Here is a 25,627-nt window from a genome sequence, read left to right on the forward strand (position 1 = left end):
ACCATCAGCAGCAGGAGAGGCTGGTACTAGAGGAGGAACAGCAGGGAGAGGCCTAATGTCAAGCCTGGAGGAACAGCAAACAAACTGCTACTTTGTCTGTAAAAGTGGTGAGGAAACTGCTGTGGAGGATGGGATACTGGGGACCCAAGTGTGTAGAGACAGAACAACTGGCCAACATGAAAGTTCCCGGAAAGACAGTAACTGGACCTCAGGAGCTAGAGGATCTGGCTAAGGTCATGTTCTAGCCACATTTGCAAAATAGCTGCTGGTTTCTTTTAGCTGGGTAGGATAAGGTATGAGAACAAAGAGAAGAGATAAAAATGAATCATTCATGTTGCAAGGTCAATTTGGAGGGAAAAAATGGAGGCGTCACGACCAGCTGGTTTGGAAAATAAAGCTTTTCCATCTCAAGTCTCTGGGTCTGGCAAAGATTCTGAAGCAATAAGTGGCCTCAAGGTAAAGATCAAAGCAAAGATATAGTAGCAAAGGCTTTTCTAAAGATCTCAGAGAGATTTAAGCTGTGCCTAATAGATCTTATCAGCTTGACAAAAATGGAATTCAAAAAATCATATGAATATTGTTACATAGTTGCCTGACACCCCTAAGGTAGAGAGAAGTTTGTCATGAAATTAATGTGACTTTTGGGGCAGGGAGTAAGCCTTCCAAAATGTCATAGGAAACTCACAAAGTTATTTAAATAAGGGTACTATTAAAAACCCTGCCAGCTTGGACTGAGAGGCAGGGGCTGAGGAAATTCGAAATTAAATGAGGTCTCTTGGCCCCATTTCTGAAACAGACACCGCAGGAGGGTTGCTTTGCTGCAAACATGAACCATTTCTTTTGAAAAAGGATGGACAGTCTAAAGGGTAGAGCCAAGAACTACAGAGAAAGCCAGGCTAAGAAAGTGCTCCTAGGGAGCAAAACTGGGGCCTAAATCAGAGACCATTCCCTGCTGTTAGGATAAGAAAACCGGAGACATGTGCCTGACTTTCACAATTTCTCTGAACAAGCTCTTCCTCTCTATTGTTTTAAATGGGAGCACACATTCGTTTTCTATTGCTGCATTATAAATTACCACAAACCATCGCCTTAACAGAACGTAAATTTATTATCTCACAATGTCTATGGGTTAGGAGTCTGGGTACCAACAACTTGCCACGTTCCCTGTTCAGAGTCTCACCAGGCTCAATTCCAGGTGTTGAGCAGACCGCAGACCCATCATCTCTTCCGAGACTCAGGTAACTCTTCCAAGATTCCTGTTGGCAGAATTCAGTTTCTGGTTGCAGGACGAAGGACCTCAACTACTAGAGAACACCTATCATTCCCTGCCACACGGTTTTCTCTACGAACTGGTAGTGTGTTTCCTTCTAAATCAAAAGAAGCATGTCTCTGATGCTTCACCTTCTTTTAAAAGACTCACCTGTTCAGATCAGGCCCACTCAGGGTAATCACCCCTTTGATTAACTGAAAGTGAAGTGATCAGTAATCTAATCATATGAAAGACCATCATATTCTCTGGTCCCATCCCCACAGAAAGAGAAACAACTATTCAGGGCATGTACACTAGGAGGAGGAATCTGGGGGGCATCTTAGAATTCTGCCTACCACGGAGTGTAACCATTTGGAAACAGTATGCAGGCTGGGTAACTTGTCTTTTTGCTTCAGAGAACTTTGAAAGAAGAGGACGTACATGGTGTACATCCAGACTTGATATGCTCACAAAATAATGGATTACGATCCTGAATCCATGATTAGATAAGACTTGGGGGACCTTATAAGTGAGTATACATTAAATGGGAAGGGTTAGGAGTCATTTGGGTCCAGTGACACAATGTGATGGAATGTTAAAGTAATACCCATACCCATGCATCACTGTTCTCTATATCCATGTACTTATGAGGTTTCCTTTCCATTTACATTGAATTAGTCTTGCTTTCCCCGACATATCAGCAAATATCATGCAGACACTTTAAAAGTGTTTGTGCTTCCCGCTAAAAAATCAAAGAACTATAAACCCATGTTGAACTCTTAATAGTAGGTTCATTTTCCATAGTGATGTGGATTAGTGAGTCTGAATCAAGTACTTCATTTGTATTTGAAGATTAAGCAAATGATAAAAAATGTAGGAAATGGGAGATTTGTTTCTTTCTGTTGGAAAAGGAAATTACAAATATTTTTAAAGAGATGCTAGAAGAACCTTGTGCTAATTAGATTGGAATTGGAGGATTCTAATGTCTGTCTATGGTTTTTAATACCCACATACAGGTAGGTAAGTGGGTGGGTTGATAGATAAGAGAGATTGGCAAAGAAATTGCCAAAAGAATTGGGCAAAGAAAAAGTCTCAACAATATGATTGATCCTCAACATTTCAAAAGGCAAACTCTGATAATGTGGACTATTACACATGTTTGTTTTCAGCACCTTTTCTAAAATGTATTTTTGGTCATAAGAATAATACATTAAAGAAAGTTTGTTATCTCTTTCAAATAAAATGTGAATGTGAATATATTACCTGTATTTCTCAGAAATTATTTCAATATTTGATCTCCATGATAATAACAGTGCTGTTCAAAGCATCTCACATACAATAATTAAACCTCAACACTTACCCTATTTATTAATATTATTATTTCCTCAACTGTAAAGATGAAGAAAGTGAAACACAGTAACTTTCTCAAAACCATGCAGTTAGTTAATGGTACAGCTGGGATATAAGCCAAGGCAATCTCACTCCTGATGTTAGATTCTTACCCATCACACTGTTCAGCCTTTAATTGTGATAATAATGGAATAATATCTTCCCCAAATACCCATTGCCAGATACCTTTCCCCTAGATAAGGAAATACTTACACCTTTTAAAAATGAAGTGTACCAGAATCCTCATTTATTTATCATGACCCGATTTGCTTCTCTGGCTATTATGCATTTGGGGAATCCATTAAAGCTACTCTCTCATCTCAGTAAGTAAATAACTAAGTCAGTAAATAAATAAATACCTCCTAATAAGGTAACTTCTGTTGTTCATCCATTACATAAACTATTATTAACTGAACTTTTTCATGTCCCAAATCTGATTCTGTCAAGGGATGTTTTCATTAAGTGAAATCATCGCCTTGGTAACAATATTTATAAACCCCATACTTCAAAACAAGCTAAATCATATTTTTTAATTGTGTGTTTAATTCCATCAAATGTTGAAACTTCTAAAGACATTTAGAATGCAGAATGCAGTTTAAATTTCTCTCAAACAAAAACAGCTTTAAAATAATCCACTTAAACTAAATATTCTGAATACATACTGCTTGATGTTGATGTTCGCATCACAGAAACAGCCACAAGGTATATAGTCATGTATATAATACATGTACATCAACACATATATAAACAGTATATACACAGAGGTAGTATATAACTGTCAGTGTGAGTTAAAATAACAAGTGAACATCAGCCAGCATTGTATATTTAATTTGGAAGCTTTTTAGATATGCACTTAAAGTGATTGAAAGGATTCACAAGATTCTTACATGCTCTCAAATACATTTTTCTAGCAAATAATTATCCTCTGAAAATGTTATCATAGGGTTCAAGCTCATGTATTATTTAAAAAGCAATCTTGTAACTCATTCAACTGTTCATAGGTAAAAATCTATTAGATAACAGTAGCAGAGGCACAGAGTTCTTCCCCGCACCCCCAGGAAAACCAGATAACCAACATGGTCTTTAGAAGACCATGCTTACTCTAATAATAATAAAAACTGTCTATGAAAAATAAATAAATGACAGTTATCACTATCCCTAATGTTATAATAATATTTAAATTTATTTTTGATAGATCAAAACAAAATGTTTATCACTAAATACATTTTTGTTATTGAATTATAAAAGAATAATCTAAAAACTCCAAATAGCACCCACACATATCTCATTAATAAATCATATTCCTTTTCAATTTAAGTTTACTTCTGCTGAGGATAGTTTTCCATTTTCATTGTCTGAAATTTTTGAAACTATAGGGACATAACAAAATTAAAATAAAAAATAAGACTACCTATAGATTAAAAGTGAACAACACTCATTTTTTTAATCATAGTTGACACCTAATGTTACGTTAGTTTCAGGTGTTCAGCACGATGATTCCACAAGTCTATAGGTTATGCTATGCTCAGATCGTAGCTACCATCTGTCTCCATACACTATTGCAATACCGTTGACTATATTCCTGATGAACAGTAATCATTGTAATAATTGTATATATATATATATGTGTGTGTGTGTGTGTGTGTGTGTGTGTGTGTGTTCAGAGAGTTTGTGTGTGCATGCACGTCTTCAGACCAAGATCTATAGAATTTATTCTCTTGTTTTTGAGATTTAAGAATATATCACTGGCGGGGTGCCTGGGTGGCTCAGTGGGTTAAGCGTCTGACTTGAGCTCAGGTCATGAGCTCACAGTTCATGAGTTTGAGCCCCATGTCTGGCTCTGTGCTGACAGCTTGGAGCCTGCTTCAGATTCTGGGTCTCCCTCTCTCTCTGCCCCTCCCCTGCTAATGCTCTGTCTCTCTGTCTCTCTCAAAAATAAACAAACATTAAAAAACAAAAGAATATATCACATAGTGAGAATGAGTCTCTTTTGAGAGATACTCAACTAGAAAATCTACATAAAATACAAAAGAAAATATAACAAAAACAGTGTTTGAAGACACAGGTAAATTGATGAGGCAATTCGACTTTAGCAGAAAAAAAATCCCAGACATGAGAAATCTCTCAAAAAGGAGGCCATCATACTGCATCAATATTGTCTTACAGGATATTTGCTGATTCCAGGCAAATCGGAAGTTGTAGGTGTGGCTGGGCACAGCACTGACAGTTTTACATTAGTTGAACAGAAAAAAAAAAAATAGAGACTTAAAGGCTGAGGACTCTAGTGAAACAAAAATGGAGAACTGAGGTCAAAAATGTACCAGATGTTCTACCAAAATTATTATGGAATTTTCAAGCAGTATAGAGTGGAGACTAAAATGCAAGGCAGAGATTTTCTGTAAATTATCATAGTTTTCTGAAGCCCTGAGGTGTTGAGAAGACAAGTTTTATTCTTATCTTGCCATGCTGGTGGGTCCCTGATAAATACAACAACTTATGAAACTGCTGGGCGGGTGAGACCACAATGTAAAATGCAAGCAGGAGTAAATAGAAAGTGTCTAAAACTGGAAATTGGGTTAAACTCAGCTCAATCCCTGCATTACCCATTTTGCAAAGAAAAGAGTGATCTCTCTCTAGAGGCATTTACATCATCTAGAATTTAAAAAAAATTTTTTGTCACAACGTCTGGCTTTTAATAAAAATTTTGCCAAGCAAACTAAGCACGACACAAATGAGGGTAACAAAAAATGTCAACAGAAGTTTACCTACAGATGATCCATATATTAAAATTATCAAAGACTTTTAAGGTTCTATGCTTAATAAGTTCTAGTTAACAAAAAATAAGATTGACAAAATAGATAAAAATTTAGAGCACTTCTCCAAAGAATTGGCATCCATAAAAGAGTCAAAGATAATTTCTGGAAGTGAAAAATACAATAACAAAAGTTAAGAATGCAGTAGATGGGTTTTAAATTTTCATCCTAAAGTGCTGACTGTCAATCAAAAGGGTCATATTCCAGTAAAATATTTTTCAAAGTCAAAGTAAAGTAATATTTTTGAGCACACAAAAACCATGTGAGCATTTGCATTAAAGAACTATTATAATAGCTTGTAATATAAAATATAAAAATAAATAAAAGCAAGATGTGTAATAATCCTACATTGAACACTATAAAACTTAACTGAGAGAAATTAAAGATGACATAATAAATGAAGAGATACCCCATGAGATAAATTAGAGTCAGTATTGTAAAGATGTCACTTCACCTCAAATTCTATGTATAGATTCATCAAAATTACAATTGAAAGTACAGTATTTTTAAGTTGAAATGATATTTTTTAAATGTATATGCCAACATGAATAACCTACGACAGCTAGAAAGAACAAACCGGAAGAAGAACCAAACTGGAGAACTTACACTATCGGGTATCATAACATTATAAAGTTACACTGGTTAGAATACAGTGATACCGGCAGATAAATAGAACACAGGAAAGAAATAGATAATCTGGAGACAGACTTTTTTTTAAAGATTTGTTTAAGTTTATTTATTTATTTTGAGAGAGAGAGAGAGAGACTGAGGAGAGGAGGGGCAGAGAGTGAGGGAAAGAGAATCCCAAGCAGGCTCCACACTGTCAGGGTAGAGCCTTACATGGGGCGTGAATTCTCTGTGAGATCATGACCTAAACCAAAATCAAGATTCAGACACTTAACTGGCTGAACCACCCAGATGCCCATGGAGACAGATTTTTATCTGAATTATAAAAAGGAGCCACTTAATTGCTACAGGGAAAAAAAATAGTCTTTTTAATAAATGATGCAATGTCAATTGGAGATTGATATATATATATATGTACATATATATATATATACATGTACATATATATATATATCAACTGATTATATATCACATAATATTAACTTTAGATGGATTGTAAATCTAAATGTGAAAGTTAAGACAACGAAGTTTATAAAAGAACACAGAGGAGGATATATTTATGACCTTAGGAGTAAATAAAGATTTTAAATTAGGAAACACAAATTACTCAATATAAAGGGTAAAAAAGGAATTGATAAACTGGGCTATAATAACATAGTTAAATAGTAACATATAATATATATTCCTTACATATTAATAACAAAAAGACAAACACAATGGAAAAATAGGTGAATGACTTGAATACTCATTTCAAAAAAGAGGATATTTGAAAAACAGATAAACATATGGAAAATTGTTCAACTTATTGGTAATCAAGGAAATAGAAATGAAACCACAGCAAAATATTGCTCAAACCGACCAAAGTTGCTAAAAAAGCAAAATATGGAGCAAGTATAACCCTTATTTACTGATGGTAAAATTTTAACCTGATACACATCTTTGGAAAATTATTTGGCTATAACTACTGAAACTAAGTAGACAACACATTCCTACACATACACATAACAGAAATACAAAAACTTGTCCAATGAAACACTGACTTTTTGTTATCATAAAGACTGAAATATAATCAACATCTGGATGGTTACTAAAAGAAAATGGATGCTTATAACATGATACACAAGAGTACCACAGAGCGAGCAATGAGAATGAATGAACCATTGCCATGTAACAGGAATGGATCTCACAAACATAACACTGAGGGGGTAAAAAGTTAAGATATGTAAACGTGTCCTGCATTATCTAATTTATTTTAAAAATGCAACACTATCTATGGTGGGTGAGGTAGGGATGTCAGTGTTACTTTGGGGTGAAAGAGTGACGGGGATGCAAGACCAGTTTCTTGGATTCTGCCAATCAATGCATTTTAGATCACATACACCTCCATCTACATTTTAAAATCCCATTTTTAATATACAAAACGTTTTTTAAATGAGGCAAATAGAAACATCATGAATCTATAGACAGATAAACAGAATTTGGTTACAATTGAGTCTTGGTTGTATGAGCACGTTCACTATGTGGAAAATCATACAACTTATGCATTATGACTTACACATTTTCCTATAAGTAAGTTTTACTAGAATGAATTTGTAAAATAATGTCTTATGCTTATCTTGAAAGGAAGAAGTATTAAATAAAAACTGCTGGAGTTATTTTGTTGACAGGAAAAAAATTATATTTTCCTCTTCACATCACAATTTTCTTCAGGATGTACTCTAGATACATTAAAGGAATAAATATAAAATAAAATTATTTAATTAATTTTTTTTTTGAGAGAGAGAAAAAGAGCGAGCATGAGCGGGGCAAGAGACAGAGAAGAAGAGAGACAGAGAATCCCAAGCAGGCTCCATGCTGTCAGGACAGTCCAGCATAGGGCTCGATCTCACAAACCATGAGTTCATGACTTGAGCTGAAATCAAGAGTTGGACACTTCACCAAGTGAGCCCATAAAATATATTTTTTTAAATGTATGACAGTATTTATAGACCCTTAATATAATATTTGTGTGTAAATTTGAAAATGAAATTATCTATGGAAAATAGTAAATATACATAAAATTATAAATACTAAAAAGATGTATAATCTGAGGAAAGCAATAGAAGCACAATAAAATATTTGGATTTCAATATATTGATATTCACAGAAAAAAATCAATAAAAACCTCTGTGAAGTAAAATACTTTTTATCATTCATATTACTCACTGGAAGAATATTTCATGAGGTCACCCGGTGGCTCAGTCAGTTGAGTGTCTGACTTTGGCTCAGACAGTGCAGAGCCTGCTTTGGATTCTCTGTCTCCCTCACTCTCTGTCCTTCCCCCCTCATGCTCTCTCTCTCTCTCAAAAATAAACATTAAAAAAAGAGTATTTTGTGGATAACGTTACAAAGTAATTATTTAACCATCAAATATTTTTTTAGCACCTAGGTATGGTGGACGCCATGGCATGGATTAGATATAAAGTGATGAGCAATTTATCAAAGAATTTAGATTCTAATAAAGACATTAATAATATAAACAGCTAAATAAACACATAACTAACATTGTAAAAATGACTGGAAGGAAAAGGAGGCAACATTTAACAGAGACTTATAGGGTTTACACTGGGCTTCCCGTCGTCTTCTCCTCTCACTCTTTCCTCTGACTCTACTTCCCTTTTAGACCAACTTTTCAAGGTGGAGTGTCTTAGGGTTTAGTCCTAGAAATTCTTCTCTTACTATTACACTCAAACTATGATTTGTCTGGAATCAATGATAATTCTACCACTGGACTAATCCTATGACTTCTAATGGCATATATACCTTGATGACTCCACAATTTTTTCTCTGGTTCAAATATTTCCCCAAACTATATACAGTAAAACCTTGGTTTGTGAGCATAATTTGTTTCAGAAATGTGCTTGTAATCCAAAGCACTTGCATATCAAAGCAAATTTCCCCATAAGAAATAATGGAAATTCAGATGATTTGTTCCACAACCCAAAAATATTCATATAAAAATGATTACAATACTGTAATATAACACAAAATAATAAAGAAAATACAAAATATAAGGGCACCTGGGTGGCAGTGGCAGTTAAACTTCTGACTCGCTCAGGTCATGATCTCGCGGTCTGTGAGTTTAAACCCCACATCAGCATCTGTGCTGACAGCTCAGAGCCTGGCGCTTGCTTTGGATTCTGTGTCTCTCTCTCTGCTCCTTCCCCACTCATGCTCTCTCAAAAATAAACATTAATTTTTTTTAATAAAGAATAAAATAAAAACAAAATACAAAATATAAAGAAAATTAAACAAATTCACCTGCACTAACCTTTGAAAACCTTCGTGGCTAGTGTGAGGGAGACAAGAGAGAGGAGGGTAATTGTATAGGACGACTTTCACTATCACTAATGGAATCACTGCTATCTATCGGTCCAATGGAATCTTTTTCTTTTTGTGCAACTTTAACAAGGAATCTACCCAATGACCTAGAATGAAGCAAAGCATTCCTAAGCTTACTCTTGCATGGAAAAGTAAAGGACTATCCATAGGTGCTTTGAAGTGATAAAAAATACACTAGAGCCATTTGTGGACACATTCCAACGTTCTGAAAAATCATTGGTTTCTGCCAAACACCACAGTCTGAGACTGAGCATTCAAGCATGGGAGATAATCACCCACAATCCTGCAGTGAGTGACTGAGACAGAGAAGAACCATTGGCTCAGTTGTGATCATGTGACATTTGCTATCACATACTATTTGTATTGCAAGACATTGCTCATTTATCAAGTTGAAATTTATTAGAAATGTTTGCTTATCTTGTGGAATACTCATAGAACAAATTACTCGCAATCCAAGGCTTTACTGTATATCCTTCCACTAAGTACACATGTCCAAAATGGAAATCTTGATATTCCATACCCAACATGATCCATCCCCAAATTCTTACTTCATTATATGTCAATCCTATTCATGCAATTGCTTAAGCCAAAAACCCTATAAGCATCCTGACTGCTCTTTCTCATACTCCAGATAAAAACAGAAGAATATCCTGTGGTGTCTGGGTGGCTCACTTGGCTAAGCATCCAACCAAGCCCCACATCAGGTTCTGCACTGACAGCATGGGGCCTGCTTGGGATTCTCTCTCTCTCCTCTCTCTCTGCCCCTCCTCCCCCCCCCACTGTCTCTCAAAATAAATAAATGTTGGGGCGCCTGGGTGGCTCAGTCGGTTGAGCGTCCGACTTCAGCTCAGGTCACAATCTCACGGTCCGTGAGTTCGAGCCCCATGTCGGGCTCTGGGCTGATGGCTCAGAGCCTGGAGCCTGCTTCCGATTCTGTGTCTCCCTCTCTCTCTGCCCCTCCCCTGTTCATGCTCTGTCTCTCTCTGTCTCAAAAATAAATAAACGTTAAAAATAAATAAATAAATAAATAAATAAATAAATAAATAAATAAATAAATGTTAAAAAAAAAAAAAAAGAAAAGCAGACGAATATCCTGTCCTCTGCCTTCAGAATATATCCCATGTCTGATCATTTATCAACAACTGTACTGTTGATAAATGTCTGACTTTGGCTCAGACAGTGCAGAGCCTGCTTTGGATTCTCTGTCTCCCTCACTCTCTGTCCTTCCCCCCTCATGCTCTCTCTCTTTCTCTCAAAAATAATCCAAGCCACCACCATCACATATACAACTATGCAGTAGCCCCCATATTGGTATCCCTTATTTATATTCTATAGTATATTCCCCTTATAATCATTTCTCCATACATCAGTCTCAAAAATCATTTCAAAACACAGATCTGATGGTGTCTCTTCACTGCTTACAATCCTCCAAAGTTCATACTTCACATAAAATTGGTAATCTTTACTATTTTCCAAAATGCCCTACATGATCTGGCCACAACACTCTTCAGGAATCATTTTCTACTGTTCTCTCCCAGATGACCATGTTCCAGCCACACAGGCACCTTGCTCTTGGTACTGAGCATATGCTATCTTTTAACAACAACAATTAATTCCTTCTAGAGAAGGTTTGTATATTTGTATTTGCCTCATTTAGAATAGGTTCTATGTGTAAGCATTCACTAAACATTTCGTATTGGTGATGTTGCATGGCACACATTCTTTTGAGTCAGTTCCTGTTTATCCAATATCAGTTTACAAAATTTCTATTTTCCTTCTATATTCAGACAGTATCTTCCCAAAGAGAATAATTAACTCAGACTTCTTTCTGAAGGTTGACAATTTTCTTGAAAGTCTCATATATTCTTTTTCTAAACTATATCAGGTTCTAGAATTCTATTATTAGGAAATGCTTTAGTTAAAAAAAAAAGGAGAGGGGAATTGCTTTAGGAGAATAGTCACCCAAATTAATAATATGGAGTTAGTTTGTGTACATTCAGAAAGGAAAAAAAAACAATCACACTTAAGTCCATATTACACACCATGTTTCAGAAAGGCAATGCAGTTAAGAATTCAACAGCCCTCATGACATTAAAAGGAAATGTTCACACAATTACTGACTTTATGGTTCTTAGTTTTTTCCTGAGGGAAAGTCAATAAAGGAATAAAGGAAATATACTTTTAACTATATTGGCTTTATATGAACATTTTGTTTATTTTAATTGCTAATATTGTTTAAACATACATTTCTTTTATCTTAAAGCACCATTATCAGCATCCTATTGTTGATGAAATAATGGATTGGTTCCATTTAATTCTCTCAAATTGGCTAATAAATGAATAATAAATTAAGTTACTGCTCCTTTATAGTTTCCTGCCTTCTCTCACGTATTTTCTTCTGTGGTCTGTATCTACTTTCTTCCACTGATAAGATTCATAGTCATCATTCTCCCTGATCCTGAGATAGATTCTTCATTGTTAACATATTAAGATTAACATATTAACGTTGGTCTCCTTCTCAATTGTTCACAAATGTGGAACTAACTACTAGATGCCCAATCTTTCTCTCCCTGATCAACAAGATACCATCTGGATAAAAGAATTTTGTATTTGCAAAAGCATAGGGATTAGAGATAGTGGCTTGTAATCCCTTTTACCTGCCCAATATGCTTCAGCCAGTTTCTGCAGAATACCTCCATCCCTTTTCTTATTCCTGTGTACCTTGTGGGCTACATGTTTTATCCCTCAAAGAGCACTATAGAAACGAGGAAGCTAAAAGAGAAGGAAAGGGTGAAGCTATCCCTGCAGGCCACAAAGGAAGAAGAAGAGGAGATTAGAGTCAGAAAGAAAAGGAAGGGTATCTGCTTTGTTCTTGCTAGTCCAATATTGGGTAACAGACCTGTGCTCTAGTTCTGTCTTACCCTTTCTCTTCACTTTACAGCAAAATTACTAGAATGTGTTTCTTTGTGTCAGACAAGTTGACTGTTTCCCTCAGTTAACACTGAAGTTTCTCCTTCTTCCTCCATTTACTGGCCACATCTGAATAACCTCCCCTCCCACCTCCCTAAATCTGATATCAACAAATTCTGGCAAGGAACCAAGTTTATTTGTTATAACTCTATTTGATCTTAGACTCTTATTACCAGGCCCCTTAGACTCTTATCACCAGGCCCTTCCCTCAGGGGTCTAAACTCAAACTCTATCTCCTGTAATTCCCACTAGTATATAGATAAAGCTCCCACTCCCACATTGTCCCCACTTTGGGTTGTGTTTGTTTACTTACAGGCAAACATAAGATTGGCACTCTCTATCACAAAGCTACTTGGACAACAATGGAGCTGAATATTAGGCTGAATAATGATATTAATTCTCAAACCCACCAAGTCCACTATGAAAATGTAAGCATCCTGATCTGGGAGGACTAGGAGACTGAGACATGAGTTTGAGAAAGCCAAGTATATGCACTAAAAAAACCCCTTGAAATCCTAGGCCTACTTCATTCACAGGACCTTCAGAAGTAGCCTACTTCTTTATCTTTCAAGACAACATGCTTCACTCAGGTTTGACTCTGCCTCACCTCCTAGCCATAAGATCAACAAGTAGGATTGTCACTACACAACCTGACAAAGAAAGGGCAATGTCAGCTAAAGGAGGAATGATACTATCTCTTCAGTGAGCTGGAGGACTTAGTCCACACATACTGATGGGAGAGGAGTGGATATGGTAAGAATTTGAACAAAAGGTCAGAACACGGAGTTGGCAAATGTTATCAATATGGTAGCAACCTCCTGGATTTAGAGAGTAACAACATCAACCTACCAATTGACTATAATTTTAGGAAAGTGCCTTACAGACACTTTCGGTGAGTAGGGTACTGGCATTATTAGGAAAAAAGTGGTAGATGTTCTTGGTATGTCAGAGCTGATGGTAGGATACATTATCAAAAATTTGACCATTTGAGCAGCACAGGGCATGACATAAAGGAGACAATAATGATGTTTAACTATCAGAGGCAAATTGTTTGCAATTATTATAAAGAATATCAATATCTGAGTAGCAAACAGGTGAACAAATCCTTAGAAATCCTTGGGGATGGTCAAGAGACCATGAATTCCCTTGAGATAAAACATATAAGTAACCAAAAAAGGTACTGTTTAATCTACACAAAAGAATAGAGCCTGGACAATTCATAGCTACCTTGGTTTAAAGTCACAAACTATGCCAATTCAGATCTGAACCAGTTTTTTTTTTATATGAAATTTATTGACAAATTGGTTTCTATACAACACCCAGTGCTCATCCCAAAAGGTGCCCTCCTCAATACCCATCACCCACCCTCCCCTCCCTCCCACCCCCCATCAACCCTCAGTTTGTTCTCAGTTTTTAACAGTCTCTTATGCTTTGGCTCTCTCCCACTCTAACCTCTTTTTTTTTTTTTCCTTTCCTCTCCCCCATGGGTTCCTGTTAAGTTTCTCAGATTCCACATAAGGGTGAAACCATATGGTATCTGTCTTTCTCTGTATGGCTTATTTCACTTAGCATCACACTCTCCAGTTCCATCCACATGGCTACAAAAGGCCATATTTCATTTTTTCTCATTGCCACGTAATATTCCATTGTGTATATAAACCACAATTTCTTTATCCATTCATCAGTTGATGGACATTTAGGCTCTTTCCATAATTTGGCTATTGTTGAGAGTGCTGCTATGAACATTGGGGTACAAGTGGCCCTATGCATCAGTACTCCTGTATCCCTTGGATAAATTCCTAGCAGTGCTATTGCTGGGTCATAGGGTAGGTCTATTTTTAATTTTCTGAGGAACCTCCACACTGCTTTCCAGAGCGGCTGCACCAATTTGCATTCCCACCAACAGTGCAAGAGGGTTCCCGTTTCTCCACATCCTCTCCAGCATCTATAGTCTCCTGATTTGTTCATTTTGGCCACTCTGACTGGCGTGAGGTGATACCTGAGTGTGGTTTTGATTTGTATTTCCCTGATAAGGAGCGACGCTGAACATCTTTTCATGTGCCTGTTGGCCATCCGGATGTCTTCTTTAGAGAAGTGTCTATTCATGTTTTCTGCCCATTTCTTCACTGGGTTATTTGGTTTTCGGGTGTGGAGTTTGGTGAGCTCTTTATAGATTTTAGATACTAGCCCTTTGTCTGATAGGTCATTTGCAAATATCTTTTCCCATTCTGTTGGTTGCCTTTTAGTTTTGTTGGTTGTTTCCTTTGCTGTGCAGAAGCTTTTTATCTTCATAAGGTCCCAGTAATTCACTTTTGCTTTTAATTCCCTTGCCTTTGGGGATGTGTCGAGTAAGAGAGTGCTACGGCTGAGGTCAGAGAGGTCTTTTCCTGCTTTCTCCTCTCAGGTTTTGATGGTTTCCTGTCTCACATTCAGGTCCTTTATCCATTTTGAGTTTATTTTTGTGAATGGTGTGAGAAAGTGGTCTAGTTTCAACCTTCTGCATGTTGCTGTCCAGTTCTCCCAGCACCATTTGTTAAAGAGACTGTCTTTTTTCCATTGGATGTTCTTTCCTGCTTTGTCAAAGATGAGTTGGCCATACGTTTGTGGGTCTAGTTCTGGGGTTTCTATTCTATTCCATTGGTCTGTGTGTCTGTTTTTGTGCCAATACCATGCTGTCTTGATGATGACAGCTTTGTAGTAGAGGCTAAAGTCTGGGATTGTGATGCCGCCTGCTTTGGTCTTCTTCTTCAAAATTCCTTTGGCTATTCGGGGCCTTTTGTGGTTCCATATGAATTTTAGGATTGCTTGTTCTAGTTTCGAGAAGAATGCTGGTGCAATTTTGATTGGGATTGCATTGAATGTGTAGATAGCTTTGGGTAGTATTGACATTTTGACAATATTTATTCTTCCAATCCATGAGCAGGGAATGTCTTTCCATTTCTTTAAATCTTCTTCAATTTCCTTCAGAAGCTTTCTATAGTTTTCAGCATACAGATCCTTTACATCTTTGGTTAGATTTATTCCTAGGTATTTGATGCTTCTTGGTGCAATTGTGAATGGGATCAGTTTCTTTATTTGTCTTTCTGTTGCTTCATTGTTAGTGTATAAGAATGCAACTGATTTCTGTACATTGATTTTGTATCCTGCAACTTTGCTGAATTCCTGTATCAGTTCTAGCAGACTTTTGCTGGAGTCTATCGGATTTTCCATGTATAATATCATGTCATCTGCAAAAAGTGAAAGCTTGACTTCATCTTTGCCAATTTTGATGCCTTTGATTTCCTTTTCTTGTCTGATTGCTGATGCTAGAACTTCCAGCACTATGTTAAACAGCAGCGGTGAGAGTGGGCATCCCTGTCTTGTTCCTGATCTCAGGGAAAAAGCTCTCAGTTTTTCCCCGTTGAGGATGATGTTAGCTGTGGGATTTTCATAAATGGCTTTTATGGTCTTTAAGTATGTTCCTTCTATCCCGACTTTCTCAAGGGTTTTTATTAAGAAAGGGTGCTGTGGGGCGCCTGTGTGGCGCAGTCGGTTAAGCGTCCGACTTCAGCCAGGTCACGATCTCGCGGTCCGTGAGTTCGAGCCCCGCGTCGGGCTCTGGGCTGATGGCTCAGAGCCTGGAGCCTGCTTCCGATTCTGTGTCTCCCTCTCTCTCTCTGCCCCGCCCCCGTTCATGCTCTGTCTCTCTCTGTCCCAAAAATAAATAAACGTTGAAAAAAAATTTAAAAAAAAAAAAGAAAGGGTGCTGTATTTTGTCAAAGGCCTTTTCTGCATCGATTGACTGGGTCATATGGTTCTTCTCTTTTTTTTTGTTAATGTGATGTATCACGTTGATTGATTTGCGAATGTTGAACCAGCCCTGCATCCCAGGAATGAATCCCACTTGATCATGGTGAATAATTCTTTTTATATGCCGTTGAATTCGATTTGCTAGTATCTTATTGAGAATTTTTGCATCCATATTCATCAGGGATATTGGCCTGTAGTTCTCTTTTTTTACTGGGTCTCTGTCTGGTTTAGGAATCAAAGTAATACTGGCTTCATAGAAGGAGTCTGGAAGTTTTCCTTCCCTTTCTATTTCTTGGAATAGCTTGAGAAGGATAGGTATTATCTCTGCTTTAAACGTCTGGTAGAACTCCCCTGGGAAGCCATCTGGTCCTGGACTCTTATTTGTTGGGAGATTTTTGATAACCGATTCAATTTCTTTGCTGGTTATGGGTCTGTTCAAGCTTTCTATTTCCTCCTGATTGAGTTTTGGAAGAGTGTGGGTGTTCAGGAATTTGTCCATTTCTTCCAGGTTGTCCAGTTTGTTGGCATATAATTTTTCATAGTATTCCCTGATAATTGTTTGTATCTCTGAGGGATTGGTTGTAATAATTCCATTTTCATTCATGATTTTATCTATTTGGGTCATCTCCCTTTTCTTTTTGAGAAGCCTGGCTAGAGGTTTGTCAATTTTGTTTATTTTTTCAAAAAACCAACTCTTGGTTTCGTTGATCTGCTCTACAGTTTTTTTAGATTCTATATTGTTTATTTCTGCTCTGATCTTTATTATTTCTCTTCTTCTGCTGGGTTTAGGCTGCCTTTGCTGTTCTGCTTCTAGTTCCTTTAGGTGTGCTGTTAGATTTTGTATTTGGGATTTTTCTTGTTTCTTGAGATAGGCCTGGATTGCAATGTATTTTCCTCTCAGGACTGCCTTTGCTGCGTCCCAAAGCGTTTGGATTGTTGTATTTTCATTTTCGTTTGTTTCCATATATTTTTTAATTTCTTCTCTAATTGCCTGGTTGACCCACTCATTCGTTAGTAGGGTGTTCTTTAACCTCCATGCTTTTGGAGGTTTTCCAGACTTTTTTCTGTGGTTGATTTCAAGCTTCATAGCATTGTGGTCTGAAAGTATGCATGGTATAATTTCAATTCTTGTAAACTTATGAAGGGCTGTTTTGTGACCCAGTATATGATCTATCTTGGAGAATGTTCCATGTGCACTCGAGAAGAAAGTATATTCTGTTGCTTTGGGATGCAGAGTTCTAAATATATCTGTCAAGTCCATCTGATCCAATGTCTCATTCAGGGCCCTTGTTTCTTTATTGACCGTGTGTCTAGATGATCTATCCATTTCTGTAAGTGGGGTGTTAAAGTCCCCTGCAATTACCACATTCTTATCAATAAGGTTGCTTATGTTTATGAGTAATTGTTTTATATATTTGGGGGCTCCGGTATTCGGCGCATAGACATTTATAATTGTTAGCTCTTCCTGATGGATAGACCCTGTAACTATTATATAATGTCCTTCTTCATCTCTTGTTACAGCCTTTAATTTAAAGTCTAGTTTGTCTGATATAAGTATGGCTACTCCAGCTTTCTTTTGGCTTCCAGTCGCATGATAAATAGTTCTCCATCCCCTCACTCTCAATCTAAAGGTGTCCTCAGGTCTAAAATGAGTCTCTTGTAGACAGCAAATAGATGGGTCTTGTTTTTTTATCCATTCTGATACCCTATGTCTTTTGGTTGGCACATTTAATCCATTTACATTCAGTGTTATTATAGAAAGATACGGGTTTAGAGTCATTGTGATGTCTGTATGTTTTATGCTTGTAGTGATGTCTCTGGGACTTTGTCTCACAGGGTCCCCCTTAGGATCTCTTGTAGGGCTGGTTTAGTGGTGACAAATTCCTTCAGTTTTTGTTTGTTTGGGAAGACCTTTATCTCTCCTATTCTAAATGACAGACTTGCTGGATAAAGGATTCTCGGCTGCATATTTTTTCTGTCTAGCACCCTGAAAATCTCGTGCCAATTCTTTCTGGCCTGCCAAGTTTCAAAAGAGAGATCAGTCACGAGTCTTATAGGTCTCCCTTTATATGTGAGGGCACGTTTACCCCTTGCTGCTTTCAGAATTTTCTCTTTATCCTTGTATTTTGCCAGTTTCACTATGATATGTCATGCAGAAGATCGATTCAAGTTACATCTGAAGGGAGTTCTCTGTGCCTCTTGGATTTCAATGCCTTTTTCCTTCCCCAGTTCAGGGAAGTTCTCAGCTATGATTTCTTCAAGTACCCCTTCAGCACCTTTCCCTCTCTCTTCCTCCTCTGGGATACCAATTATGCGTATATTATTTCTTTTTAGTGTATCACTTAGTTCTCTAATTTTCCCCTCATGCTCCTGGATTTTTTTATCTCTCTTTTTCTCAGCTTCCTCTTTTTCCATAACTTTATCTTCTAGTTCACCTATTCTCTCCTCTGCCTCTTCAAGCCGAGCCGTGGTGGTTTCCATTTTGTTATGCATTTCGTTTAAAGCATTTTTCAGCTCCTCATGACTGTTCCTTAGTCCCTTGATCTCTGTAGCAAGAGATTCTCTGCTGTCCTGTATACTGTTTTCAAGCCCAGCGATTAATTTTATGACTATTATTCTAAATTCACTTTCTGTTATATTATTTAAATCCTTTTTGATCAGCTCATTAGCTGTTGTTATTTCCTGGAGATTCTTCTGAGGGGAATTCTTCCGCTTGGTCATTTTGGATAGTCCCTGGCGTGGTGAGGACCTGCAGGGCACTTCCCCTGTGCTGTGGTGTATAACTGGAGTTGGTGGGCGGGGCCACAGTCAGATCTGATGTCTGCCCCCAGCCCACCGCTGGGGCCACAGTCAGACTGGTGTGTGCCTTCTCTTCCCCTCTCCTAGGGGCAGGATTCACTGTGGGGTGGTGTGGCTCGTCTGGGCTACTTGCACCCTGCCAGGCTTGTGATGCTGGGGATCTGGCGTATTAGCTGGGGTGGGTAGGCAAGGTGCATGGGGGCAGGAGGGGCAGGCTTAGCTCGCTTCTCCTTAGGTGATCCACTTCAGGAGGGGCCCTGTGGCAGCGGGAGGGAGTCAGATCCGCTGCCGGAGGTTTGGCTCCGGAGAAGCGCAGAGTTGGGTGTTTGCGCGGAGCGAGCAAGTTCCCTGGCAGGAACCGGTTCTCTTTGGGATTTTGGCTGGGGGATGGGCGGGGGAGATGGCGCTGGCGAGCGCCTTTGTTCCCCACCAAACTGAGCTCTGTTGTCAGGGGGCTCAGCAGCTCTCCCTCCCTTTGTCCTCCAGCCTTCCCGCTTTCCGAGCAGAGCTGTTCACTTATGACCTCCCAGACGCTAAGTCGCGCTTGTTGTGGGAACACAGTCCGTCAGGCCCCTCCGCTTTTGCAAGCCCGACTCGGGGGCTCTGCTTGGCCGGCGAGCCGCCCCTCCGCCCTGGCTCCCTCCCGCCAGTCCGTGGAGCGCGCACTGCCTCGCTGCCCTTCCTACCCTCTTCCGTGGGCCTCTCGTCTGCGTTTGGCTCCGGCGACTCCGTTCTGCTAATCCTCTGGCCATTTTCTGGGTTATTTAGGCAGGTGTAGATGGAATCTAAGTGATCAGCAGGGTGTACGGTGAGCCCAGCGTCCTCCTAAGCCGCCATCTTCCCAGAATTCCCTGAAACAGTTTTCACAACTTAAACTGACTAAAGAAGTAAACAGGAGTCCAGGAGAAGGAACAGACAAACTATAGCAATTTACACTGTAATGTATCCCTCAGTTCTCCCCCCAAGGACTTATGGCTATTTACTAGAATGACTTTACTCACAAAATGGGACCCCCAAACTTTTCAAAGAATTTTGGCTTTGACAATATAAAGACTCTGGTCCCTACAAAAAAAAAGCTTCCATGAAGTAGTATAACAACTGTGCAAAAAAACGTAAAAAGCCATAACTGCTGCCCCAATCACTTTTTTCTCTTTGTTCAAGGAATCACCAGTCTGATTCTCAGAAATTAATGCTTTGGTTACAAAATGAGGGAAGGGAGGCAAGAACTGTGGAGATTTTTTACCTTGCTTATAAACCAAGGAGTTATCCTGACACAGTTTCATAGATGTTAGCAAGAAACATTAGACTTCTGAGTCAGAGACAAAGAACTCTGTTACTCAAGGCACAATAGATACCTTAACCTTCCTGTTACCATCAGTTCCTTCCACCTACCATCCCCCCAGGCAATATGAAAAGGCCCATCTGATGTCCTGAATGTAGAGGTTTTGGATTATATCTGAGGAACCTCAAGCTTAGAAAGCTCCAATGTCTTAAACTGGGGTGTTTGCAAGCCGGCCTAACTATTGCCATGGAAAGACAAATTATATAGTAAAGAAATCCTTGTGCCCTCTGCCCTGGAGTGAGATACTATCTCTGTCTTCCAATGATGTTTGCTGTATAAACATCCTTGAAAAGATAGTTCAAACAACACAACTTAATAGAAGTCATTCAAGTATGAAACAGATCTAGGCAGAATTATCTCCTAATAATAACCAACCCTCATTTCTATATCAAATCACTAGAATTTTCCCATACATGTATACTGTCTGCCACTCTGATTCTGATTTGACTGACAGGGCCGAAACCAAATCAGTTTGAAATGTTTTATGTGGCATTTAACTAAAGCTACTACCAATACGACCTTAACAGCAAAATGATAACAACTTGTACTATTGATTCAACCTTGTAGCCCACACTCTCAGCTGAATAAACCCTATAAACCATCAGCATTTAGCTTAGAAAGCCAGGTGGCATTCTCCCTAAGTGTCTGTATTGACCTTTCTACTTGGTCTGAAACATCAATTCAGAAGCAGCAGGCTGTATTAAAGATCTCCCAGACTCCACCTTGGACAAAAAGTAAGACAATTCAACCAATTGAGCCTGACCTGTCTGGATGTCTTCCATGATTTTAAATACTTAAAGGATTCTTATGACTAATCCTAAGGTGCAAATCACTATTTTTTCAGGAGGATGAAATTTAATGCCTAGTTCCCCATACAAGAAATACAATCTCAACGATACACAAAATGATACACAAGGTACTTCTGGAAAGAAAGGGGTACTTACCATGTTGTGGACCCCCCAAGTGGGACTACTTTCATTCTCAGTCATTTCATGGAGTGGAAATGTCACCTTGCTATTGGCATGAACAAACAGGACAGACTAGAATGACTTTCTTCGAGAAGTTTCTCCAAAAACAGATGAGACTCAACAATTCCAAGTGAACTAGGAAGGAACCAAAAGGTCTACCAGCTGGCTGGGGTGCACTTTGGCCACACTATCAACCTGTGCCCTGCAGGTCAAACTTGAGGAACCCCAAAAAACTTTTGGGTTTTGTTGCAGTTATTGCAATGTTACCATTCCCATAGGAGACTAAAACATTTTTATTTCTAAAATAATTATAAAAGGTTAATCCTTAGAATCTTGTAGCTTTTAAATATAACTGAAGTGCTAAACATACTTTTTATGTCCATCACATGTAGCAAAATGGCAGTAGACTACCAAAAATTCACATATGAATTAGTCTGCTTATGAAGTAATATGTTACAATTAACATAAATACTTATTTTTCTACATATATTAGGGAGTAATTAAAATGACAACTTGGGCAATATTAGAGCTCTGACTTAATTGAGGGATGTTTGGCTGATTACAAACAGTGTATTCATTTTATAAAAATGAAATTCTAATTAGTGTTGGCTTCCTGTCAAAATCAGTAATTAACAAAGTTGTCAAAGTCAATCCTATTATTCATCTTGATAATGAAATTATTTAAACATCAAACATGAATGTTCTATTAGCTTGAGGAGTATAATTGTTGTTAACATTGCTCATAGGGCTTAATAAACATATCACATCAGCTACACTATCTACCTAAATACCTGTACACAGATGCTTATGATTAAGAACTTGTGAAGCTTTGTAAGATTAAGTATGTGACTGAGATTGTGTTACAAATAATGTTTTTCTTGAGTTGGTACATGTGACATGAGAAAATATGGCTCTATTTTTCTGCAAGTGAACCAGAATGTGTTTTTATGATCTGCAAAACTAACCTGCATTTATTTAAACTGTTCAATTTTATGACTTTGGCATATCCATGAAACCATTATCCATTACTAAACATATCCATCAATGCTGAAAGGTTCCTCCTGCGTATTTAATTCCTCCTTCCAGCCCTTCCCCATCTAGACCCTGTTTCCAGGCAACCACTAATCTGTTTTTATTTCTTATCATATATTTGATTTAATTTAATATGAATTCAAACACAGAGTATGATTTTTGTCAGGATTCTTTCACATTTTGAGATTCACCCCTATTGTGTTTTGTACTAGTAAATAATTATTTTTTGTTGCTAAGTAGTATTCCAATGTATAGCTATATCATAGTTTGTTGATGCGTTCAACTTTTTTGGACATTTGGGTTATTTTAAGGTTTTACTATTACAAAGATACTATGAATGGTCATGCACAAGTCTGTGTATTGGGACATATGTTTTTATTTGGTTTGGATAAATACCTAGAAATACACAGATGATGGTAGATCTATCTATGTTTTACATTAATTTTTTTTCAAACTTCTAAACTTTTTTCCTAAATGAGAAAACTTGTACCATTTTACATTCCTACCCACAGGATATAAAAGTTTCAGTTCCTGCATATCATTGCAAATGGTTGGTATGATCAGGTTTTTTTTGTCCATTTAAAAAAATAATTTTTAATGTTTATTCATTTTTGACAGAGAGAGACAGAGTGCGAGCAGGGAAGGGGCAGAGAGAGAGGAAGACACAGAATCCGAAGCAGGCTCCAAGCTCTGAGCTGTCAGCATAGAGCCTGATGTGGGGCTTGAACCCACAAACTGTGAGATCATGACCTGAGCCGAAGTCAGTTGTTTAACTGACTGAGCCACCCAGGCACCCCAATTTTTCTATTTTTACTACTCAAATGTGTAGGTAGTGGTATTATATTGTAGTTTTAATTTACATTCCCCTAATGACTAATGATTTTGAACACTTTTCATGGACTTGGTTGCCATCTGTGATTTTCTTTGGTGAGTTATCTGCTAGAAATATTTTGTTCATTTTTTTATTGATACACCATTTTTTATTACTGAGTTTTGAGAATTATAATTTTGTATAGAAGTCTTTTATCAGATATGTGATTTTCAAATATTTTCTCCCATTCTTTATCTTTTAATTCCCTTAATAGTATCTTTTTAAAGCCATTCTTATTTTTTAATAAGTTCAATATATATATGTATATATTTATATATATATAATAAATCATACTTTGGCATACACATAGGATACATAGTTCTTATCTAATTTTTATTTTTAGAAATCTAAAAATGTGTAGCTTATTTTCATGTTGATGATACATTTTGAGTTATTTTTATTATACTGTTCAATGTATGCATTTAAGACTCTTTTTATGCATACTAATATATAAATGTCCCAACACTTTTGTTTTAAAAGATTATTCTTCCTGTATATTCTTTCTCTGTGTACATTATCTCTCTCTCTCTGTATATAAACATATACATATATACACATACATCTCTGAACTGTCTGCTTTCTTTCATTCATCTGTTAATCTTTTTATCTATCTTTATGTTAGTTCCACATTGACATGGGATATAGAGGTTTATAACGAGTCTTAAAATCAGACAATGTGCATTCTCAAAATTTTTTTTTTGCTAAGTCTTTTTGCCTACATTAGGATATCTGAATTTTCAAATAATATTTGAAATCAACTTACCACACTTTCTTTCTACTGTAAATGGTTTATTTTAAATTTTGAGGGTACTTACTGTTAAGTATATTGTTTTTAAATCTAGAAACCGTATTCTCAACTACAAGTCCTAGTACTTTTTTTATTGTTGTTAAATTCCATTGAAGTTTTTACTTAGCCAAGGGTGTATTCTGTAAATAAAAACTATTTTACTTCTTCTTACTTTATTCTTAGCCAGAATGCTTTTATTTTTATTTTTTTCTTACTGCATTTGCTAGCCCTTCCAATTCAGTATGAAATACAAGCGATGAAAGCAGACATTCTTCCTTTTTCCCTGACCTTTAAAGTATTTAGTCTTAATCATTACACATGATATTAGCATTAAGTTTTTCACAGAAGCCCTTTGTCAAACTTCCTTTAAGGAAGTTCCCTTTTATTTCTATTTGTTGAGAGTTATTAGGAATGGCTTTTAGATTTGCCTATTTTCTATGTTGTTGGACTTACACTCATAAAATTGCTAATTACAGCCCCCTTATTAACATTTTACTCTCTGTACAACCTGTAGTGATGTAACCTTCTCATTTCTCGTATTTGTCATGCGTGTTTTCCTTTTCTCATCAGTCTCGCCAGAGATCTGTCAATATTACTGATCCCCTGAAAGAACCAACTTTTCTCTTCCGCTATTTTAGAGCCAGCAGCATCCCAGGCTCCACCCCCGCTGCTGCTGCCACTGGGACTGCACACCAGCACCCTGGCGGACAGCGCCACCTCAGTGCAGGACATGAAAAAGTATAGCAACATAGAGAAAAACAAAATCAACGTGCAAAAATCAGCAGGATGAAAGTAAAATGTTTATTGGAGGCTTGAACTGGGATAGAAACAAGAAAGATCTATCTTTCCTCAATCTGAGGATGTTGTAGGCTGTACAATTAAAACAGACCCAGTGACTGGAAGATCAAGATTTGGATATGTGCTTTTCAAAGATGCTGCCAGCATTGATAAGGTTTTGGCACTGAAGGACCACAAACTGGATGACAGACCAGTTTGATAGACATCCAAAATGCCAAAGCTTTAAAAGGAAAAGAACCCCCCATCAGGGTTTTTGTGAGTGGATTGAGCCCAGATACTTCTGAAGAACAAATTAAAGAATATTTTGAAGCCTTTAGAGAGACTGAAAATATTGAATTCCCATGGATACAAAAACACATGAGACAAGACGATTTTGTTTTATCGTGTGTACAGAGTCAGTAAAGACATCATTAGAAAGCAGACACCATCAAATTGGTTCTGGGAAGTGGATCAAAGTTGCACAACCCAAAGAGGTATATAGGCAGCAACAACAACAAAAAGGAGGAAGTGGTGCGGCAGCTGGAGCTGCACCTGCAGGAGGAGTGGTACCAGGCATCATGGATGAGGTAAGCACCACAACTGGAACCAAGGATTTAGTAACTATTATGATCAAGGATATGGAAATTACAATAGTGCCTATGGTGGTGATCAAACCTATTGTGGCTACGGCAGCCACACTTATACTGGATATAACTATGACAACTATGGACATAAATGGACAGGGATATGCAGACCACAGTGGCCAACAGAGCACATATGGCAAGGCCTCTGGACAGCATGGCAATCACCAAGACAATTACCATCCATACTAA

At 37.5% G+C, this 25,627-nt stretch overlaps 1 pseudogene; it reads left to right on the plus strand.

Moving 5' to 3' along the window:
• The first annotated feature begins 360 nt into the window (after positions 1 to 360).
• On the plus strand, positions 361 to 25,627 carry LOC122475925 (annotated as a pseudogene).

Source organism: Prionailurus bengalensis, chromosome E4 (assembly GCF_016509475.1).
Source record: "Prionailurus bengalensis isolate Pbe53 chromosome E4, Fcat_Pben_1.1_paternal_pri, whole genome shotgun sequence".
Taxonomy (NCBI): domain Eukaryota; kingdom Metazoa; phylum Chordata; class Mammalia; order Carnivora; family Felidae; genus Prionailurus; species Prionailurus bengalensis.